At 44.6% G+C, this 23,578-nt stretch overlaps 1 protein-coding gene across 4 annotated transcripts in view; it reads right to left on the bottom strand.

Moving 5' to 3' along the window:
• Nucleotides 1-23,578, bottom strand: part of LOC119659922 (dipeptidase 1) — a 394,749-nt gene that overhangs the window by 236,105 nt on the left and 135,066 nt on the right. The window contains exon 1 of one of the 4 annotated variants that reach the window (XM_038068253.1): nucleotides 4,614-5,542. The exons of the other annotated variants lie outside the window; for them this stretch is intronic. The gene's annotated coding sequence lies outside the window, so the exon portion shown is untranslated. Of the gene's footprint in view, nucleotides 1-4,613; nucleotides 5,543-23,578 lie in introns of those variants that run through there. 4 annotated transcript variants of the gene reach the window in all.

The raw sequence follows: 23,578 nt of genomic DNA, 5'->3' as shown, positions 1-23,578 counted from the left end.
ACTTGGTTCCAACAAGACGGTGCAACAGCACACACTTCAAGAGCATCGATGGCTGTTTTGAGGGAACACTTTCCAGAGCGCCTTATCTCAATTAGAGGCGATTTGGAATGGCCGACACGCTCTCCCGATCTGTCCACTTGTGATTTTTTTCTATGGGGTTTTTTGAGATCCCGTGTTTATGTGAACCGTCCAAGAACCCTACAAGATTTGAAGACCAACATCCAAGAAGAAATTGCCAACATAACACCTGCTATGCTAACAAGAGTCATGACAAACGCCTGAAATCGGTTTACGCAATGTATGGAGAATGGGGGACGTCACCTAACAGATTTGATCTTCAAAACAATGTAAATAAAAACTTTAGACATGTACCTACATTATAAAAAATAAAAATAAAAAATAAATAGGCCTCAAAATACTAGATATCTGCCCAAATAAAGTCAATAATGGTATATAATTGTATTTTGGAAACTTACTTCGAACACCCCTTAAGTTCATCCTAGACCCATCAAATTCAGGTGCAGTAAGATAGGCTCTGATAATCATGTGGAAGGGACATCTAAAGGAGACTTCACTTGGATACTCTTCATGGTTCAAAAGAGGCACGAGGAACAAGAGAAAACCAGCCATCAGAAAAACATCTGGCTGAAATTAAGGCGAACACGAAGGATGGAGTACCAAAGGAATGGTGGAGAGACGAGGGAGGACTAGACCGCCAGCTCTACTTATTAAACCAATGGAAGGCAAAACTTTTGGGAATGTCCTCAGTGAAATCCGTTATAAGATTAAACCCGAAGATAACGGAGCAGAAGTGTCTTCCATTCGTAAAACAAAGGGTGGTGGAGTCCTAGTCGAACTAGGCCAGAAGACAATAAAAAAAGTTACGTTCTGTGAAGCAGTCAAATTGACTATATTCTCATAAAACGCCCACATTTTACCACCGCCACTGGTTGCAAAGCCGTTCCCTATAAGACCATCGCACCTCAACATCGGTCGTTGATTGCTGTCCTGCAAATCAAACCACCGATAAAACAACGTGAGGAACGCACTGGCATGAGAGAGATCTGTACCGACTTGCCAAAAGCCGAAACGAACGCGCATAGGATATCGAACATTTCTATTGTGTAAATAACAATAACGGTACTTTGTTTATAGACCGTCGAGGCGCGACGGATAGATGGCGAGGATATTTCGAGCAGATTTCAAATGTAGAATTTGCTTATCCTCCACTTCCACAATCATTGCCGACATTTGGAGCAGTTCCATCTGTCAGCGCTCAGAGGTGGCGGCGAGGAAGATGGGGCGTCAACCCTATCGACCAAACCAAAACCAAGTGGTCGAGGAGAACCTCCATAGTGGTGGCACCGGGAGACGCTGTATCGCATTGGCTTGCCGGCCGTGGTGCAGTAGGCGAATGCTCCAAAATCCTAATTAGGACGATCAGACCCGAGTCTGCACGTTGACTCATCTGAAGTGGCAATAACCACGAAACCTTATCAGGAGTATACTGGTATCATGGGAGCCAGGATAGCCCCTGAATTCATATATTTTAGGTGAACTCCTGTTGTGCGTTCAGCTCGGTTGTTTGCGGTTGGCCCCTTAATGGGAGCTTCTAGGGGTTGTGGTTGGGTTCAAATGAACGGAGACCTGCGGGTCCCAGCGTAGTATGGCGTTTCAACTCCTTAGTTCGGTAGAGATTTTGATAGGTATTGCATCCACCAGTATGAATGCTGAGCCATGCACTCGGTATAAACTGGTATTGTCGTAGCTTCCTACGGCGGGGCTCTGATTGTGGTCACAAAGTTAATCCGTGTCTTAAGAAGACCGTGGGAATAAGTCCACGAGACAGGTACGCACGTTGCCGGTGACGTAGCTGTCAGTGGAACTGAAGTCGAAGAGGCAATAGAAGGAATGAAATCAGGGAAAAAAACAGCGCCTGATGACATCGCATCTGAACTCTGTATAACGAAGAGCTGAGACCCAACACTGTGGCTCAGGAAGGTCGAACACCATCTGACTGACTACCACAGTTCCAATATGGAAAAAGAGAGGGAGTTCAGTAGAATGTCCAAATTACCGTCCGAGTCCGTTACTTTCCATACCACGAAGAACTGATCGTAGACAAATTACGAGGGAGGCGTCTTCGATGATCATGGTCACATAATTCGCGCTAACGAGAATTTACTCGCCAAGATTAGTCAGAACATCGAAGTCGATGGTAAGCGACCAAAAGGCCGGCCGAAACCATGGTGACTTGATACCCTGGATGGGGAATTGAGAGCCTGGCGATTGTATTCAGATCTTGTATTTGATAGAACCAAATGATGAAACCGATCACGTCTGTGAACGGGACAAAGGCTGAAGAAAAAGACCAAAGAATTTGCATCTCTTATTCAGCAAAGTGCCAGTAGGATAAACGCAGAACAAATGTGAGAACTCAGTGGACAATGCCAGCAATGTACTCGCTTCACCAAATAAAGGAAGACAAGAAGCCGGACTATAGCGCCTTGAAGAAGGGGAAGTATAGGCTTAATACCTTGATTTAAGGGTCGAGGCCTACTCTCATCCCCAAATCTCAAAAAGGGTAACAGGAGGCACCGCGCAATTTTAATCTCGGGCACGGTCTGCCTACATAATTTTCACACCAGACCCGAATTTTCTCACTACGGGCCTGTCTCTTACTTTACATTACCATCGACAAAGCGCTTCCATTGTACACTTTGCACTCAACTATGTGCCCAATAGGGAAAGAGATGCTAATCTTATGTGGCTACAGATATGACTCAAAGCCCATATTTGGGATTGCATTTAGTTACCAACTGGACATTGCCTTCTATGCCGTCCAACAAAAAAAAATTCACTGAGGCGCTGACGGACCTGCTTGAAAGCAATCTGCTTCAGCAATGTCATCGCTCTAGGCCAACTCCTGAATAGAAACGACATCGCTCAATTCCCTCTCGGAATATTCCTATAGTTGATGAATATCCCGATGCGTGATATCCAAACATTGCTTTCTTTTGTTAGAGACTGAACAATGAACAAAATATTTCGTTTCATATCACGAATATTTCTTGCACGTCACACGGTTGGGCCCGTGTAATTAAACGAAGCCATGACCTGATCATATCTCTTCTATTCTAATAAACCCTATCTCATCAAAAACATATCTCAAAGCATTCCATTATCGCACTTCACGTTAACAAGAATTTTATCTTCAACATTGTCACCTTATTGAAAATCAAGTCACAAGTCCATACTTCCCTATTACACCCACATTAAATGTCATCCTCTCTCCATTAAATGGGCCAAAATAAAAAAGAAAGATGTCTTTCACAGGAAGGTATAGCCAAAAAAAGAGCACATAATACAAAAGATGGACGAGATAATAATTTCATGAATGCTAAACATTTTTGCCTAAAGCCAAGATGGCCAGTCAAGAAACCAAAACCGACCAAAAAAAATTTTCTACTCTGAATTCTCAGCATCACAGGACCGCCATTAGCATTGTCACACTGAGCCACCATTAAAAGCAATTCATTGAAGAATGGTGGGGGCATACTATATAGTCCTTTAATACGACAGCTACCATACGCAACAACAACGCAAAATTCCGGAAGTGCCTGAATCTATTGGAGGGAAAATTTTCAGCCTAATCCTTGAGAATATGAAAGAGCAATGGATGTCATTCTCTACTTTTCTCTGGTTTTTTTTTTTGTCATCCGTTTTTGTCTTAGACAACTTGGAGCTTACATAACAAGATCTCGTCACCATCACTTTAACTAATTGAATTCATGACAGTACGAGGAACCTACCACGTCATGGCCTATAACGAGTCTGGCTCTTGGCTATTTGAAAATCCACTCACATGTTGAGAAAGCAAAAAAGATTTGTTCATCTCTTGAACCGTTTTAGGGGATGCTGGCTTTTAGATTGGAATTCATGCGATTGTTGAAACGCACATTGTTTGGACGAAATAACTTTGGAAATGAAAAGTTGTCTCGAATCAGCAGAACCGATCCTTTGTCTTAAGGGTTTCTATTTCAAGGGGATGAAAACGTGTTGAATGAGCTATTGTGAAGGATAACCCACGTTGGGCGCCAAAAAGACGAACCTATTTCTTTGTTCGTGGATAGAGTTTTGACACTATATTGCTTCGATTTGAGTAAAAACCTCTAATCTACGTCCAGATGCAGGAGGGGAGACATGTGTAAGTGGGAAGAATACGACTAAGTAATGGGAAAGTTTAGACCCATTTTGAATCCTTGCGTGTAGCTTGTTGGACCCATGAAAGTCCCTGAGTTAATTGGGTTAAGGATGATATGTGTAACCTTAATATCCACGAATGATCACATTCATCTTCCTTCATGTGATAAGACTCCCCAAAGGCAGAACATATATCAAATACAGTCTTTTCCCTGGCATCCTTCATGAAATACGACAAAATGCTTGAGGATTAAATCAAAAGATCCCACAACCGTGCAGCAACAACTTATATCTCTGCAAGACTATCACAGATCGCCCAGCAACAAAAATATACATGACTAAATCCACCTCGCAAAAAAACATAAATTACACACACCAGACATAATACGTTAAGCTTTCCGGGGACCTACCTTGTCTCTGTTTTACGAAACACCGCTCAGCTCACTACTCCCAATCCACATGATTAACTATAATTTATGATTCACACACGACACAACAACGAAGAGATTATGCACGGGAAAACTCTATTAAGAAGCCGCCCTTTCCCTGCGGGGGTTCAATTGCAGCGAGTTCACTACGTTTTTTTGCCAACCGGAGGTCGAGGATTTCATCCAACAATATCCTGTGAGCTTTTCAAAACCCCGTCGTGAGACTCCTATTGTGATGAATGTTCATATGAGGGGTTGAACTGTTTCCCTGCTTGATGTGACCGCATGGAACCCACAGCACTCAGAATAAATTCACCGCCTCTCACCTGGTCACTACTTCACAAATCACAAATCACACCACACCTACTACCACTAGTCGCCGCAGGAGACAACCTCTGCTCGTTAAACACTACACTGCACAATTCGAACCGGGTAAGCACTGATAATTACGAAAATGTGGCGATTGAGATATACTGCATCCCCGGCTACAGTCCGTCGATTCATCCACCCCAGAACACTGAAAGGTCTGAATCTAAAGTTTTGAGAGTGCAGACTCACGTGCGATTCTAAAGGTGTAGAATTCCATTCAGCATCAAATTCTATTCACACCTTTCCCACGAATCGCGAATAAATCACAATACCAGTCCGTGCAAGGACTACCTTCCTACAGTACTTTGTACGGCTCCTTTCAGCCACTATCCTCCCGCCCGCTGTCATCCATACAGAAAGGAACGTGCTTTTTTAATTGCGCTTTTCCGCTACCCGCTAGCGTGAGACGGTCAACCTGAAGACGTGTCTTCCTTACACGAGGCTCTCATAATGCACGAACATTTTCGAAAGGACTTTAATCATATTCGAGACAAGACCACGAAATCCTCAATTAAACGCGACTAAGTCCAAGCGTCCCGAACGTTGAAAGGAAACTATCTATGATGGAATTTGGGACCGAAAATGTCCTTTCAAGTTCTGGTCTTTGATTCAATTCAGGGGAAGAATCTTGGTCATGCGCAAGGATTTTACTCCGAAATTATGGGAAGGAGGAGTTGTGCCGGTTAAAAAAATGTGGTAGAAGAATTCATGTGATTATGGCCTGGAATATGTCCAGAAGTGGAGCTGGAACTGAGGTACTAGGTCAAGATTATTGTCTGGGCATGGATGTGTTTGTGGGGAAAAAATTATTCTAGATTACAGTGGGTTATGAAATTGGGGAGGAAGGGTTATTTCCTAAACAAAACAACTCGTGAAATCCCGAATTTGGTAGCCGGTCCCAAGCCTGGTAGGATAACTTCAGGAGGGATGGATAGCTTCAGTCTAAATGGCAGTAAACCACCACAAGGTCTCAGCGGGTAGAGGAGGAAAGTGCAAGAACTTTGCAGTCTTGTAGATTACTCACTGAGGAAGCTATCACCACACCTGACAGTTAAGTATAGAAAGTAAATCCTTCGAATGATAAAAAGGAGAAACCAGAGGTCTGTCGAGCGTTGCGCCTCTGCAGCGAGTCGCAGACAAGTACCGCTTTATAACTATAATAGTAGCGGCACAATTCCGGCCTTCATCAAGAAGCGTGTTCGGCCTGAGGTCATCAGAGAAACGGGTGACCAAAAATCGATGTGGGGAGAGGCGGCGGGATCCACAACACCACGTTGCGCTGCAGGCAACAGTTTCAGTAGTCGTTGGCGCACTCTTCCTCGCCGTATAGAATTCTCGGAAATGGACCCTTTCCCTATGCATGTCATGGAAATCTGAGAATTCCATTTCAAATAAATGATGAAACAGCATCTCAACTGTATAATGTGGTTCAGCTCTGGCTGTCAGATTGCATGGTCAGAAGATTCGCTTTCGCATTGTTGGTCTGATTGACCGAAGAGATCCACCATGGATTACAGCGGGACATTGCTAGGCTGACTCGAATCGGCACTGGCAATACCAAGAGACATCTAAGCCATTTCCAAGGAGACATCCGTAATCGAAATTCCGGACACACTAAAATAGAAACTTTCTATCATATACAGTCGATTACAACGGTGTAGCGAAAATCACTCCAGACGTGTTCAGAATGCAACGGATCCAAGGAACTAGCGGATCTTGGTCAGATCAGTCAAAGAATCCGAACAGAGCCAGCAGACAGTGCAGTTATCAGTAATGAAAGCAAAAGGATATTTGGGTAGAATTTGGGGGTTTTCCGTTGAAGGTACCCGCCAGGCGACTATGCCGGACATGAATTTTGTGGATGTTTTGAAAGAGGAAGTTCCCCAAACCATTAACAGCTCGAAGACTTGGGGGGGGCTCTGTTCTGGATCGGGTGCAGAATTTCTTGGACAAAAATTTACCACCACGGTTGGCACACCGCATAAACCAGGCTACTGGTTGGCCGAAGGAATTTCTACCCTTCCTCACCCCGGGATTACGTACTTCACCCCTAATAAATAAATATTTTTGCTTGATTACCAACCATCTATGACGTTATAAGTCCATTATCACCGGAGGGCTCTAAGCGAACGAGCCCGAGGAGCAGAAGAACTGTCAGGTTGGCTCAAGGACTCGCTAGTTGTAAGGCAGCCAACTAGAGGCCAAAGGAACCTCTTTGGTTACTATATTGATTGTGCCAAGGTTTTTGACATCGTCCCATATACCAATCAATATCCTTCATCTGTACCGCATTTAACCCAAACTAATAAAGTTTTTGGCGATAATCGTGAAAGAGTGGCACACCACCTTATCAGTGCTTTCATATGAGGGTGCCAAAACCTCAAAGTCAATCGGTATACGGAGAGGCATCTTCAAGAGGGATTCATTGAGGCCCCTTTAGTTTTGAATGACACTAAAACCCCTTTTCATGACTAATAAATGATACTGTGGGGAATGATTTTGCAATCAAACTGACGCAATTAAAGTACTTAGATGATATTAAGTTGTATGCTGGTACTGATGACCACCTTAGAAGTCAATTGCGAATAGCAGACATGTTTATTCGAACGGAATTTGGATTAGACAACTGTCAAACGTCATCACGAGTCGCATGCCGAACATAGCATTGGTGACCTCCATTTCCAAGCCAGACCGAGACCTGGGGACTCTGCAAGAAACCCCTGCTCGGGTTGGTGATTTGAAGGATGCTCTGCTGCCCGAATTTCTGTGAGGTGTGAAGTTGCCGCTGTCATCACATATTCTTTTGCCATACTTTTTTGCCGTTGAAGTTGACCATTGAGGTCAAAAGAAATCGCAAAATGCCTAGACATAATTGGACTGCCGACTATAAAGAAAGCGCCTTAATAGCTGTGAATGAACACGGGGAAGTAGCGAATAACCTCTTCCCAGAGGAACGTTGGGATACAGGTAGAATGCAGTCAGTAGGGTATCGAGGAGAAGGAACAAAAAAATTGGGAGCTACATCGATCAAAAGTTTTCAAATGCTTTCAATACAGGCTAACTTTAAAGAGGAGGAGGAAGGGACAGGAGGCAATTTCCAATGCCATCCATTTGGTTAACCGCAGGCTCATTGTTGTGTCTCAGTTTGCACCTTTGCAGAGGGGTGTTTACATGCACTCATTGAAAACCTCTTTAAATCCAAAGAAAGCAACGAGGTGTTGATTATCTATTGAAGAAAATTCTACCAGAATATTTCCGTCGTAAACCTGAACCGGCCGAACGCCTAGCTACCCCTTTCGAAACTATGTAAAGATTTCCTTAAATAAGCTGGTCTCTTGATAAAAATTTGCCCAAGGATGGTTGGTTAATCAACGTCATATTCGTCTTCTGGTTCTCTTTATAGTGATACCAAATTTTGATGGAGTTCCTCTACCTCGATAATGGGTATGGCTGCATCAATGCGACCAGCCGCAAAAGTCATCAATGCTACTGAAACATCATATCGAGAACCTGCCTCGTCGCATCAAAATCATTGCCATTTACCCCTTGATGAGGTATAGCGCATAACCACATTTAGGCGTCATCGTTTTCGATGACGTGACATGCGCTTCAGCTAACCCCGAGGAGCCCGCACTCCTTCTCTACTGTTCTGTGCTAACTGCCCTTGGGGGCCATTTTGGGAGAGTGGATTTCACTGCATGGCCTAGCCAACATGCAATTATCGCCCCTTTTTAATGTCGTCGGGCAATATCCAGTTCAGTACTACTGTCGGGAGAAACCACACTTCCTAAATGTATCAATTGATCGACGTTTTCGATGCTGATGTCACGAGTGTGTCAAAATTATTGCCTCTGAATACTCAGAGAGTGGTGGCCCGTTGTACTCGACTTCTCCGTCTAACGGAATATTCCGGATTCGTTTATTCATTGCGTCATTTTTGTTAGGGGACAAGGGGGGGGTTACAATTGGAACACATCACATCACATCACCAAAAATCTGATATCTGATCCGCCCATAGGTGGAGAATTCGCATAGAAAATGCACCATGGATTTCGCTTCCTCATTACAGGAAGACATTTATTATTTTGTACAATTCTTATTATAGATTATGCCCTGACAGAATGCCTACAATACTCCTGCAAGCTTTCCCGCTTTTCGATAAGATAAACTTTGCGGTATGCATCTTAGGTTCTGACCGGAAAAGTTTGGTGTGCAACAGCATTTAGGCTCTACCACCTGTCATTATGGGAAGCTTGTTCCCAGTTTATAACGACAGTTTTAGCCGACGCTATTGACACACCAATTGCTGGTTTAGGTCTCCACATGGGGGGATTGAACCCTTTTTTTGCAAAGGCATCCGAAATTTCATTTCCCTCTAGACCACAGTGATCAGGTAGCCGTATTGAATGTAAAGAGTTCAAGCGGTTTCTGCATTCCTGGATGATTTTCAAGGTGATCAAAGAACTACTGAACGCCATCAATACACCATGGCTATCGCTACATATTGCGATGCGCCTGCTTTTCAACCACACGTCAATAGCCCAGTTTGTCGCCCTTAAGATCATATTTACTTCAACTTGAAAGACCGTTGCATATTGGCCCAAACGAAAAGCCAACTTCTTGTTTTTATTCTGTTTTTGAGCCATCTCTCATGATCATGTGTTAGGGGCAAGTGGATCAGGCGGGGGATGAGCGGAAGCAACAGCCCGGGGAGCAGAAGGTGGAATCTGCCGCTCTCAGATGCAATCGATCTCAAGACGAGGTCGAAGAAGATCACAAGCGGAGCAGAATGAGCAAGAGCTCGGACGCTAAGCAACAGCCAGCCGAAGACTCACGAACTATGAAACTGTTCAGCGACGTGGACAGGAACCACTTACGTGTAGCGCTGGCGGATGGTAACCCCGCCAGCGGCAAAGTAGCGCCGGAGATGTGGACCAGTTTTGAGGCCAGACTGTCGAAAATGGTCATTGAACACCTCCAGGACGCAAATGGCAAACACACGGGGTCCATCTCCTGCTTTGATTCCTCTCATGTGGTCCGTGGTTTTCCCGTTATAGTTTGCGAGGACCAATTCTTCAGGCGCTTTCTTAGTTCGTGCGCTGCTAACATCAGCGGCACCTGTGAGGGCGTAAAGCTCAAAGTCATCCCCTACGATGAGATCCCAGGAGGCCGGTCCCCGGGACAAGCTCGTCAAATCCCAACGCTTTCAAAACCAGATGATTACCATGACTGGGTTGTTATCAAGGACAGACAAATAGCCAACCTTTTCTGTTCTGTATAAATGAAGAGTTCCTGAAGGCACTGGAAAAGACCGACGAAAGTGCGCTTCGGAGTGTTCTTCTCTGCAAAACCGGACGACGACCTGGATCCAATTGACGCCGTCAACGAGCTGTTGGAGGAGATGAGAATCGCCGGTCGGACTGAGGAACACAAGGAGATGATGCTGAGGGTAACGCAGATAAATCTGCAGCACTCAAAGTGCGCATCGGCTAATCTCCTTGTCTTCTTTCTAGAGAAAGACATCGACATCCCACTAATACCCTGCGTCGGAAGCAACCGAACCATCAAAGAGCTCCAAAGCAAATATTTTAATTTATTCCATAGCACAGGTGACACTGATCAGGACAGACCAAGAGCATCCATCCTGGCGTAGAAGAGTCTGCACGACTTGTTCCAGCGACCTAGTGTTGGTCAAACTGGAGCAGGCAGAACAAGAGAGCGTGTATATTTCCTTGGCTTACATCGCTGACGACCGATAAGCTACGCCAGAAGAACAACAACATTTGACGGGCACCATAGCAACAAAGAAGGCCAACCTGTTGATAAGCTGTGACGGCAATGCAAGGCATACGCTTGGAAATCAACAAAAGAGGTGAGTTATTCTTTGATTTCATTATTACTTCAAACCTGTCGGTGTGTAACAGGAGCAGTACACCAGCCTTTCATTTCTCCAGCTTCGAGAGCTGTAACGGTTGGGAGGAGGTACTTGATATCACCCTACTAACCGACAATAGTATTCTTAGGGTGGAGAACTGGAGAGTGTCTGATCAGAGATCCTTCTCAAATCATTTTCAATCAATTTTCAGTGTAAATCTCGCCGTAAAGGTCTCCAAACCCTTCAGAGGCCCCAGGAGGATCGACTGGGGAAAGTTTGGTCAAGCAATTAATAGCAAACTCTCCGTTGCGCAAATTGGCAAGATTGGCACGAAAGACGAACTGAAATTAAAGGTCAGGGCTCTGAAAAGGCATTCGATACCGCCTTTCAAGTCTCGTGCCCTACTAAGTACAGCAAGAAGACACTGCTACCGTGCTGGAATGAAAATCTCCATAGCCTCAGGAGGCCAGAGAAATCTTCAACATCTGCTAAAGGCATAAATATTGCAGCATTTGCTACTGCCCCAACAAATACGTTGAGTGTTCGCATCGCAACTTTTCAAGAGTTCGAGACCACTTAATTCTGCACACGCTACCAGATCCCTTAGCTCTTGCTTCAGTGGAGGACACAAATGCAAGGTAAGGTAAATAAGCAGAAGTAACAATGATGTTTTTCCTCTAACTATTAATCTGGCATTGTATGGTGACCGTAACTAGGTCCTGGGAGCGGAACTGTCTCAGCAACTGCCTCAAAATGTCTTGATATCAGGAAACAATTTCTCGGTCTTATGGATCCTTCATGGTGAAAGATCCTAGCCCCTTTTACTGATCCAATGCCACAGATTCTATTAAAGCGAATCCATTGTTTTTGCACCAGAAAAATGTGGGGAGAGCTCTGCAGCCTCTCTTCCAGAAGATAAGAGGAGGCTTTGGCATGCTGCAGGTTAATTTGACCAATCTTTAGGTTTTTCGACATAAACTTAGCCTAATATATAATGGAACACAGTTGGAAGCGTATGTCATAGTCGGCGTTACCCACCACAGATGTGTTAGTCTTGCGCTTCTTGTGCGCATTACCACGGACAGAGGAGTCTGGTGCGTCAAGTGTGAGCCTCACCGGATTTACCAGTTTTTCCGCATTTTCCGCCGTAGATTTGCGTTTCCTTGCAGACGGAGACGGGCGGCCATAGTCGGATTTTCAGTTTCCAGTTTCTTCCAAGCTGTGAGTTGCCCTAGTTTCCTTTCTGGCTAGCTTCACCGTAGGCACTAAATGCAAGCTTTCCATTGAGTCGGAAAGTATATCTTCTACAGATTTCATCGTAGTCTGGCATGAATTTTATGAGGCCTCCAAAATACGACGATCATTACTCATGATCGCGAGTGGATTCGGCGTCTGTGACTCCTTACCACTTGGAGAGTTAAAATGCCGAGCTTCCATATTCATGCCCAAACCATCAGTGACCCGTACACGTTGCGAAACACCGAGAGTCCTCGAAGCCGTCCATAGTTCTCTGCCGAAGCCGATAGGGCTATGCAAGCCAGGCTCTACCAAGAGAGTAGTTGTTGCGTGTATCAAGGGCCATGCCCTTCGTTACCCTGGTCAATAAGGATGTATTGAATCGGTATTGGTAGATTGCATTCCCCGGACCGAGCATTGATTTGTCTGTGAGTTTTTGTATCAGCTAGACCTAGGTTAGACCTCAGAGAACTGGGGTAAGGGATTTGTCTCGAGGGTACAACTGTGCGTGGCTATTGCGTCCCTCTTTCAGGTGTACAATACAATATATCATTTCTATGGAATATACAAATAAAATTTAGGAGACTGTAAGCAAGGAATAGAAGTTAGTTGCATTTAGCACGAAAATGCATCGCTCATGGCAGCTGGACCCGGGAAGGTGAATTTGGACATAAGCCGAATGGGAGCGAATTTCTGTTAGAGTTAAGAAGCCCAAAAGAAGCAAAGGGTTTTATCATGATATGCATGACTGCATTTCCTTCTACAAGCAGATATGACCAGACGCGCGAAGAGCAGAGAAAAGAATGCAAAGAACGATAAGAAGGACCAACCCGTTATGCCGTAAGAAAACCGTCTGCCCAAAGTCAAGACGGATACAGATAATGAAGCATCAAAGAAAAAAGCGAAAAAACAAAGGAGGACTTGACGTCAAGACATCTGTGGAAGCTCTCAGCAAGATTTAGTGCAAAATCCAGTCAGCAGAGAGTGAGGCAGAAGTGTCTTCTACATGGAAAACGAAGAGTGCTTGAGTTTTTATAGAATTAGGTCCCAAGACTACAAACAAAACTATCTTTTGCGAGGGAGTCAAGCGACTACTAGGAGAGATGGCTCCGGTTGCTAGTCTAGAGCCTACCTCCTTTCCGCAAGAGGTAGAAGTGGAGGAGGGTAACCAATGCCTCTTGAACAATATATGATGAAACTCCTTAACAAAGGGAAAATCAGAATTGGTAGCGTGGCATGTAGGGTACGAGTGCAGGGAACCCCAACAAGCGTCACAGGTGCTCTGACTATCGGCACACGTACTGGGAATCTGACAGGGGACAGTATGCCATAAACGGCAAGGTAGGTCGCAGCACAAAAATTTGCAACGGGTTTCGGTTCTGCTGAGAGTATACCCCGCATTGTGGGTTTGATGCGGTGTCCAGTCTTCAAGACACAATTGAAAGGGCCTAAGGCAGAGATAACACGATCCGCATTCCACAAATTAAAATGCACCGAGGCGCCACCGCTCACGAGGCTGTTAGCGTGGTTCACTGTGGAGATAAGAACTGTTCTATTGCCGATCAGTAAACAAGCCTGGGGCAAGGAGCCAACTCGGTTTATCTGTTACCAATGCTGTCCGGAGTGGGAACGGCACCTGACTTATGGTTCTTATCAAAATACAAGGGGATGGGTTTGCGTGGATTTGGTGTTTAATAGTAACGTTTTTTAGGGTTTATCTAACTTCTCTTCAGTCAAATAATTATTAAGTCAATGATGTAGAAATGTTGAATTTTCTACTGTTTCCTATGCTTCCTGGAAGCAAAAGATGTCCAGCACGAAACCGTGTTGTCTCTTCTAAAGATGAGACTCAAGCCCAAAATAGAGGGGTCCATAAACCATAACCAGTGGAAGTAGGTTACCCCCGAATTGGTCTAGTCTGACATGAAGTTGTTGCGGGCTCAGGACTCCCTCAATTCCCAAGCGAAAATTATGTTACAACTTTTGGCACCCAATGTGGGATCATCAGGATTTTCTAATTTATTTATTCATATTTCCGGACCAAAGCTTTTACTTATAGTGAGCAATATTAGCATAGCTGAATTAAAATTCCAAGGACTATTTAACTCATCCCCTTGTGCATTAAAATTTAAATTTATCAACTAAAATTTCACTAAAAACTAAATTCCATTATGCAGTCCTTGTACCAATATTTAATTAACCCAAATATTCCGACCCCAGTTTTAATTTTTCCCCCTCCCAATTCCACCTTATATAAATGTCGACGCTATTTTATATTCTGCAAAGCATATTCTCTCGTCCTAATTTTCATGTTTACTCACTTATCTCATTTCATTAAAAAGTTTAAAATGTTTTTGCTTGAAATTAACATTTTTTTCGTCCCTGGCTTGGCTTTCTTTTTACTTTCTTTTTCTGTGGCGTCTGTCGCTCAGGATAATTCTCATTATCTCATTAAAATGAACAGAAAGAACGTCAAAGAGCATGAACACGGCAAACACCAGACGAAGACATTTTAAGAGGCAAAGGCCAAAAGTCTGAGTGTGGAGAGATTGAAGGAAAAGGGATTTGTTACAACTACCTAAGTGGAGACCACCCACAGGAGGTCGGATGTGTGCACACTCGTACTAGGGCATTTGCAAAAGACGATGGGGAAGTAAAGAAATCTTTGTTTTACCTGCGACAAAGAAAATGGGTTAATGGTGTTTGAACGCATTAAAATGCAAATTAAAAGTGTTCCCCTTTCTTCGTTTTGACTTTCAGCGCACAACCTGTTAAGCAAACGAAAACGGAAACATTAACGTATACTACGTGGCATTCACTTTCCGCATTCAAGGAGCGGAGGATGTTCAATGGAATTATTACGTTTTGGAGAGACCTCTCAGTGATTATGCCCTTTGAGGGATTAAGCGTATTGAATGCATGATGGCTTTTTCTTCCCTGGTGATTATGACTTGTTAGTAGTTTCTAAACACTTTCAATAGCACGTATTCAAATGAGAGCATAATCAAGTGTAGTACAAAAGAGAAATCACTCAGCTTATCCTGTCGCCTTCGTATTTCAAAGGAAATTATGAAGTGGGGTAGAAAAAGTGTACCGCAAAGCTCTTGATGGTACGGATAAAATTCGTGAGTTTCTAGCCTTCTCTCCTAGGTGAAATGTCCTTCAGCTCCCCCACGACTTCTCGAGATGCTCGCACGCCTCCTCTACTGCTCTCGACCCGCTTCCACGATACCACACTTAGCCAGATCTTATGACGCCCCTTCGGAACGTGGCCGACGAACTGTGTGGCACTCGAGGAAAGAGCATTGATTCATTCATTGATATTCTCAGACAGGTTACTAATAGCAAGATAGCTCTCCCACTGTCGAGCGACAGTAATGATGATGATCCCTTTCGAGGCCGATGCCAGCGCCTCTTTTATTGCGCACATCCAGGAGACAACTTCTAAATCCTACAAAAGCACATTGTCATTAGTGTGGCAAGGGGGGGAGGAGTACTCTTCAGAGTCCCACCATCTTACTTCGCTTAGCCCCAGAATGCCCAGCTTATATCACTGGAGTTTCAGCTCAAATTGGCGAGGAGCGTGCGCACATTCCAGAAAACATTCATAGTTCGTTCTCGGTAGCGCAAGGTCGTAACCATGAGGTTACTTCCTCTCTGAGGCTTTGTCGCCTTTCCGGTAGCAATGAACTTTCAAAATTTGCAGGTTGCTAGCCGACAAACTTCTACCAAATTTAAAATAAGCCAATAATTTCAATGTAACTCGAAGGCCACATCAATCACTTATTATACTAGGTGACACAGGCTCCAGTTAGCGTCTAAGCAAAGGCTTTATCTGGTGACACCGGTACCTTGGGAACATTTCCGCTGTCGCTGTTTCCAAAAAAAAAAACCTCGGAATTTTAAGAAAAGAAACCTAATTCAAACCCTTGAACCTGAATGCAGTTTTCAAATATCAAGAATCCTCGATATTGTCCTTCATTTTTCACATTAAAGGGACTTCCCAATACGTCGTGTGAATCGTGCTTTCAACACTTTTCTCTACAAACGTGACAACCCCAGGAAAAACTTACCGGCGATTGTCATGTCACTGATGAGAAGTGTATGGTTGAGACGTCTTAACGCCAGTTTAACGCAGATAGTCCAGCAATTATCAAGTCAGCTTGCAGAGCTGCGAATGGAGCTACACACGGCCAAACAGGAGCCCCAACCTGAGAATTCTTCCGGACGTAAACATCGGCGCTCTCGCAAATCTTCGTCCCCAGAGGTACTTGCTGGTATCACTGGAGATTTAATTTGGTAGCCATCAAATGGGTGAAATCGTGTAACTGGACTTCGGGAAACGCCTTGGCTCGAAATTCCAAGGAACAAGTAGAAAGGCACGGTTCGAGCTTGCGGTTGCCAACGAAACACCAATTGCCACATACGGAATCGCTAACTTCACACTCAATCTCGGCCCCCAACGGGATTTTCCACAGAGATTCGTTATAGTGGACGGTTCTAAATCAATATTTGGAGCATCACGGACTGCTTCCAGATCTTCAGCACGGTTGCCTTCGCGATTCCACAACTTACCTTACTTGCCAAGGAAGGTTGACGGAATGTAGAAGCCCGACATGTAATGGTCTGGTCTGGTCTGGAGGAAACCTTTATAATGATTTGCTCCGTGAGTTTCCGGGAATGATTCGTCCGGGCGAAACTGAAAAAGTGGCATGTCACAGAATTAAAGATCATGTAGTCACAATGCCAGGACCACCAGCTGCTTTAAAACTCAGATGAACATTGCGAAAAAGGAATTCAATAGCATGATCTAGCCAGAATTTGCGCATGATCTAGCCAGAATTTGCGCATGATCTAGCCAGAATAGTCCGCGGGCTGCACACTTGTATATGGTGCCTAAAAAGGATAACGAAAGGAGACCGTGCAGAAACTATCGGACACTTAACGCCTGGACTTTCGCCTACAAGTACCCAGTTCGGCACATCCAAGATTTCGCCCAAACTCTCTATGGTAAAAGTGTCTCTTCAACAATGACCCCGATAACAAAAGTTTTTCCCAAGATTCCTCCAAATTTCAGAAATTTTCCTGGCACCCAGACCCCCAACCTATACACCATTTTGAAGTTTGGACGCTCTACCAATTGTAGTGATCACAAATTGAGCTCCTTTTTGCGAAATTCTCAGTATTAACGGAGATATAAGTGTTTAAAATTTTCCCCAAGACTCCTCCAAATTTCAGAAATTTTCCTGGCACCGAGACCCAGCAACCTATATACCATTTTGAAGCTCAGACGCTCTACCGATAGTAGTGATCACAAGTTAGGCTCCTCTTTGCGAAATTCTCAATATTAAGGGAGATATAAGCGTTTAGAGTTTTCCCAAGATTCCCCCAAATTTCAGAAATTTTCCTGGCAGCCAGGCCCCCCAACCTATACACGATTTTGAAGCTCAGACGCTCTACCAATAGTAGTGATCACAAATTAAGCTCCTTTTTGCGAAAATCTCAATATTAACGGAGATATAAGCGTTTAGAGTTTTCCCAAGATTCCTCCAAATTTCAGAAATTTTCCTGGCACCCAGACCCCCCAACCTATATACCATTTTGATGCTCAGATCCTCTACCAAAAGTAGTGATCACAAATTAAGCTCCGTTTTGCGAAATTCTCAATATTAAGGGAGATAAAAGCATTTAAAGTTTTTCCCAAGATTCATCGAAGTTGCAGAAATTTTCCTGGCACCCAGGCCCCCCCAACTTATATAACATTTTGAAGCTCAGACCCTCTACCAAAAGTAGTGATCACAAATTAAGCTCCCTTTTGCGAATTTCTCAATTTTAACGATGATATAAGCGTTTAAAGTTTTTCCCAAGGTTCCTTCAAATTTCAGCAATTTCCCTAGCACTCAGTGCGGCCTCGGTTACCCTCTTTAAGCGATGATCCCGAAAATTAAAAGAACGAATTTAAAATTGAATTTTGATTTGATGATTCACAACTTTGATATCGTTTATGGAATATTACCTGGAACCAAATAAAAAACCACCACCAAGCGCACCAAGGATGCTGCCATTAATATTACACCCACCCTTAAATTTACCACCTAAAACATTTGCAGAAATGTGCAATACGATTGTGGCCCCTTGTGACTGCTTGCCTTGAAAGCTCCTTTCCCCGCCAGGTTCTCATCGTGAATTTTAATCAGAAATTAAATTTGTTATTCAAATTTAATAACTTCCTTGCATCGTTACCTCTTCTGCCTCTTCAACTTCACAACAAGATGCCATTTAAACGTTTTTGTTAGATGGTCCGACCACAACGACACAACCATGTTGAAAGCGGTAAACCTTGCGAAAACCTAATGTTTTTCCGTAAGTACCGTGGGAAGGTAAATGCAAAGCAGCTTGTTAAATTCAAAAGGACCTTTCAGTGACTGCAGTGAGGATCTCTAGCAAGTGCTTCAGTTCAGGAATTATTACTCGTAATGTAATGTAAATACTCAGGTCGGGAAAGCAACGGTTATAATATGAAGAGGGAGGTATTAGGGCATGTTGGCATGACTAAGTAACATTCTTAGTTATGTTTATTGTATGCAATTCGACTTGAGTTTTTTACGTTCCTTAAATGAAGTCATTGCGCTCTGCCGAGAAATGTTATAAGCGGCATGGAGAAAGGGGGAACAATCATCAGGGACATCTAAGAAGGCTAAGGGGGGGGGGGGGGGGGACGAAATTTAAATTGGTTCGAATAGAAGCCCCGGCTTCCCTCGAAGGATCCTCCCAGCGTTCTGCGGAGCTGTAATGATGCAGTACCTTTCTTTCAAAATTCTGCCAATAAATTTCAAACCATACGCACACAGTTTCCCTCCCTCCCTCGCCCGTTCACTTCACAATACCAATAATGCGTGGAGCTTAAAACAACGCTGCAACAAATTGAAGTTACAGCGTCCAATACAAAATTTATTCATTTACCCAAAACCGCAACCATAACAACCTCCAATTTGCATTCATCATATTCAATTGAAAATCTATCCAAACCCACCCCCTGGTACTTCTGACCGGTTTACCTTTCATTCTCTCTCGACTTCAACCTAGTGAAACACCACTAATACGCCACGAAATAGTTTTTTGAACGTTGGAAATTATTCATTCGCCGATGATAAATGAGCTCTAGAAATTCCACAAATATTTGCTAACTAACCACGGCCACGTCTATTCGGTGTTCGAAAGTTCGAAAGCTGGAGCTTCATTCGGTCTGATTATAAGGATAATGATTTACACACAAACAGTTTCAGGAATTTATTTTTGAGCGTGGTTCGTTTTAATTTATTGATCCAGGGGATTGAGGGTACATTCAGAAGTGTTATTCCTTCCATTGGATGTAATAACTGGGGTCAGAGAGAACCAATATGCCTAGTGTGGGTAGGGAGTCTGAGGGATCAAAGCAGGGACACCCAAACCACTTCGGAAACATTTTGAACTTTTTCCCAGTTTTGGCTTTCAATTTTCTAATAGTAGTCTCTCTGCGAGGTGGAAATCTTCAAAAGACACTGGTCTGGACACACCAGTGTATGGGATTCTCACCCAGTAAAACCACCCCCGACCCCCTCCCTGCCCCGCGGAACCACCATAAGCTATTACATCACGCAATTTGCAGAGACGGGTGAGGTCTCCAATTTAAACCTGGCGATATCCTCCGTGCTCCGTGAAAAACTGAGATTATAATTAATGTCACCGTGTCGTCTCTCCAAGCACTCCTTGATAGCAGAAATGGGCTTGTGAGTCTACCGACCCTTTCCCGAGCGTTCCCACTGCTCTTGCCATATATATTTCTACATCTCACCCTCTCATCGTTCTCCGTCTGCGATAAGGGAGAGATTGGCTTCGCATTGTATATCTTCACCATCTCATCTGTCAAGATATCACTCGGCATCATTCTAAAGATGATGAATGGTGCACCATCTGAGATAGTACTAAAGGCAAAGCATACCCTCAGGGCTGTCCTCCTGTAGACTGCACTCAGTTTGTTCGCTTTATCTGACATCCGGAACGCCTCCTTCCAAACTGGGGTCGCATTGAGCATTATTGAGGTTACCACCCTGGCTATCTGTATTTTAGACACTATGGGAAAGATGTTGGAGAGGGTGATATACAACAGGCTGCTTCCGTTCATCGAGCTAGCGGATGGTCTATTGGATAACCGAGAGTTACCTTTCGAAGAGACTTCTTTGGTACGAGATGGACGACGGAACGAAGGAATATATTGTGACAGCCGGTGTTCCTCAAGGCTCCGTACTGGGGCCACTACTGTGGAACATAATGTCTGACGGAGTGCTCGGCCTTCGCGTGCCACGGGAGGCAACATTGATTGGTTTTGCAGAAGACGTGGCAATGATAGTAGTTGCGAAAGACCACCAGAACTTGGAACTGTATGCAAGTGAAACCATTCATGCTATCAAAGCATGGCTCCAAATGGTGAAATTGGACCTGGCGGAAAATAAGACGGAGGCGGCCCTTCTTACCAATCGAAAGAAAAACAAGAAAGAACAACAAAATCCGCGTTAGTCATCTCGAGGTCGTTTCAAAATCGATCATTAAATACCTGGGGGTAATGATCGATGCCGAGTTGAGCTTTAAGGGGCACTTGGACTATTGTCGCGAAAAGACAGCAAAGGCTGGTTGATCTCAAGCAAGGATGATGCCAAATATTGGAGAGCCAAAATCTAATCGCCGGCTGCTTATCGCAGGGATGGTAAAATCCATCCTGCTACACGCGGCTCCTCTCTGGGCGTACGCACTGGATAACACAGTGAACCAGAAAAGGGTAAGTTCGGCATACCAGCCAATCGCGCTGAGGATGTGCAATGCATATAGAACGGTATCCGGTGAGGCAGTGTGTGTCATCACGGGAATGGTTCCCTTGGATCTTCTGGCGAATGAAGGACACTGTCTCCGCCGGAGAAGGAGGGTGAATCCGGCGAGGTGACCGCGGGCTTCCCAAAAGCCACTAGGAAGAAGCTGTACAGGAGATGGCAGCTACGGTGGGATAATTCCAAAAAAAGCCGCTGGACCAATACACTGATCCCGTGTGTTGAGAGATGGATCGAGCGCAATCATGGAGAATTAAATTACCATCCAACGCAGTTCCTTAGGGGACACAGTGGATACAGGAAGTACTTGCGTCACTTCGGATTAGATGAGTCTCCAGACTGTCCCGAATGCGCTGCTACACCCGAGAACCCGGAGCATGTTATGTTCCACTGTCCGAAATTCGCAAATAAAATAAAGACCCCATAATTTCGTGGAGGAAATGCTAAGGTCAGCAGCAAACTGGAGTTCGATAAACGGAACAGTAACTACTATACAGGAGAAGCTGAAGGAATTGGAACGAGCTCGGAAAGCGCGCCGGACGCGTGACTTAGTTGCGCTGGTGTAAATTAGAGCCCTCCTCCCGAAGTAATACTTCGCGGTAGTCCCTCGAAGATATGGGCGGTGAAGTGGGGGTGGTTTTAGTGGGTGAGGATCCCACATACTGCAACCTGGCGCAGCAGCGTTTTTTAAGATTTTCACCTCCACTCATAAAAAAAACCCTGGCTATAAACAACCTAGACGTATACCATTGCCCTCCCACGTACTGCATTATCCTTGCCAGGGCTATACCCGCAGTGGATGATTTGTCGCAAACATTTTGCACGTGTTGTCTATAACTGAGCTTCCTGCCTATCACAACCCTCGAGCATTTGATGGTCGGCTTGGAAGTGATGATATGATTTTCTATCCTAATATAGGCGTAATTTCTTTTCCGATGAGGACCGCTTCCGCTTTTTCCTTTGTCAGACCAGAGTTCTCTAACCAACTTTTAACAGAACTGATTGCGTTGCCTGAGGATAACTCAGCGTCTTCGAGATGCTTTGCGACACCAACCAGCGCTATGTCGTCTACGTTACCCACCACTGTGGCTTGACCGGAAGGGGAAGATTAAGTACATCGTTGTACATGATCTTCCACAGTAGTGGGAGCCTTGTGATACACCCGCGGAAACAACCTTCGCTAGGGATTTGCGTGTTAGATTCCAATTGGCCGAATTGAATGCATTTTTCACGACCAGGGTTACTACCATGCAATATTTGCTGGTACTACCGTTTCCGTGAATTGCATTTTCGGCCACGCCAGTAACCAATTTAGTGGCATCAATAATTGATCCGCCTTTATGGAACCCATACTGCCGATCTGAAAGGCCGGCTTGGCTCTCAACAACAGGGAGTAATCTATTATAGATAACCCACTCTAAAATTTTCCCCACGGTGTCCAAAAGACATATAGGTCTGTATGATGATTGTTTACCTGGAGGTTTACCAAGCTTAGGCAGAAGTACCAAACTGTCGCTTCCATACCGCTGAAAATATTCCCCCGGATATGCACGCTTCGAACAACTCAGCGAACATGTCAGGTCTGGATGTTACGGCAAGCTTAAGGGTCTTATTCGGTACCCCATCCAGCCCCGGGACTTTATTGTCTCCTATTCTACCGCAGATCTCCAGGAGCTCGTCTCTGGTGGTCTCTGGCGGAATTGCCGTCACATTCAGAGTTGGTTGGAATGTGTCGGTGACCTCCTCTTGCTGGAGGAATAACCGCTGGATGATTTTCAATAGGGGAGGACACGTGATCTATGGAGATGAACGGCCTCTGAATCGTCCCATCACGATTCTATAAACAATCCCCCATGAGTTTACGTCCGCTTCTGAGCAGAACTCCTTAAAGCGTTTCCTCTTGGTTCGGTGGATGGCGAGCTTGAGGGTTTTGCAGGCTGCCTTATAGATTCACACCTTTTGCCCCTGATCGACTCTACCAGCCGCCAGCTACTCTTCTCAGTGGCAGACTGATCTAAAGCTGGCCAGTTCACGATTCCACCAGTAGTTTGGTTTTCTATTGGAGAATGAGCAACTCCTAGGCATGAACGCGTCACATGCTCTGGCGATGCATTGGACCACATGCACGCTCTTTCCATAGAGGCGCTTGCTTTATCAGGTTGATCTAACCACACCTCTATGAAGATCTGCTCATTCAAAGCTGTTGCAGATTAGCCTGAAATCTTTCTCGGTTTCGGGCATGATGGATCTTTGCTCTGTGCTCGACCCATGTTGCAAGGAAGAATGCCTGGTCATCGCTGTGGGTGTAGCGTTCGCTAACGCACCAGGACATACCACGCGGCAGGGCTGACAAAGGTAAAGGAAAAGTACCTCCAGGATGTCATACGAACTGTATGTCCTATCTAGGATGTCATACGAACCGTGCCCATTGGATAGTTTGCAGTCGTACACGTATAAAAACAAAAAGAACTAGAACCAAACAAGCAGGACCCCATATCGTACACAAACTGGCCAACCAGACGGAGGGCATATCTCCGCAATACAGAGTGCCAGGTGATTGCACCTAAAAAGGGAGAAGGGGTATCCAAGGTCAACATTGGCCTACT

Source organism: Hermetia illucens, chromosome 6 (assembly GCF_905115235.1).
Source record: "Hermetia illucens chromosome 6, iHerIll2.2.curated.20191125, whole genome shotgun sequence".
Lineage (NCBI taxonomy): Eukaryota > Metazoa > Arthropoda > Insecta > Diptera > Stratiomyidae > Hermetia > Hermetia illucens.
The sequence above is the reverse complement of the archived record's forward strand: the minus strand, read 5'-3'. Positions and strand labels throughout refer to the sequence as shown.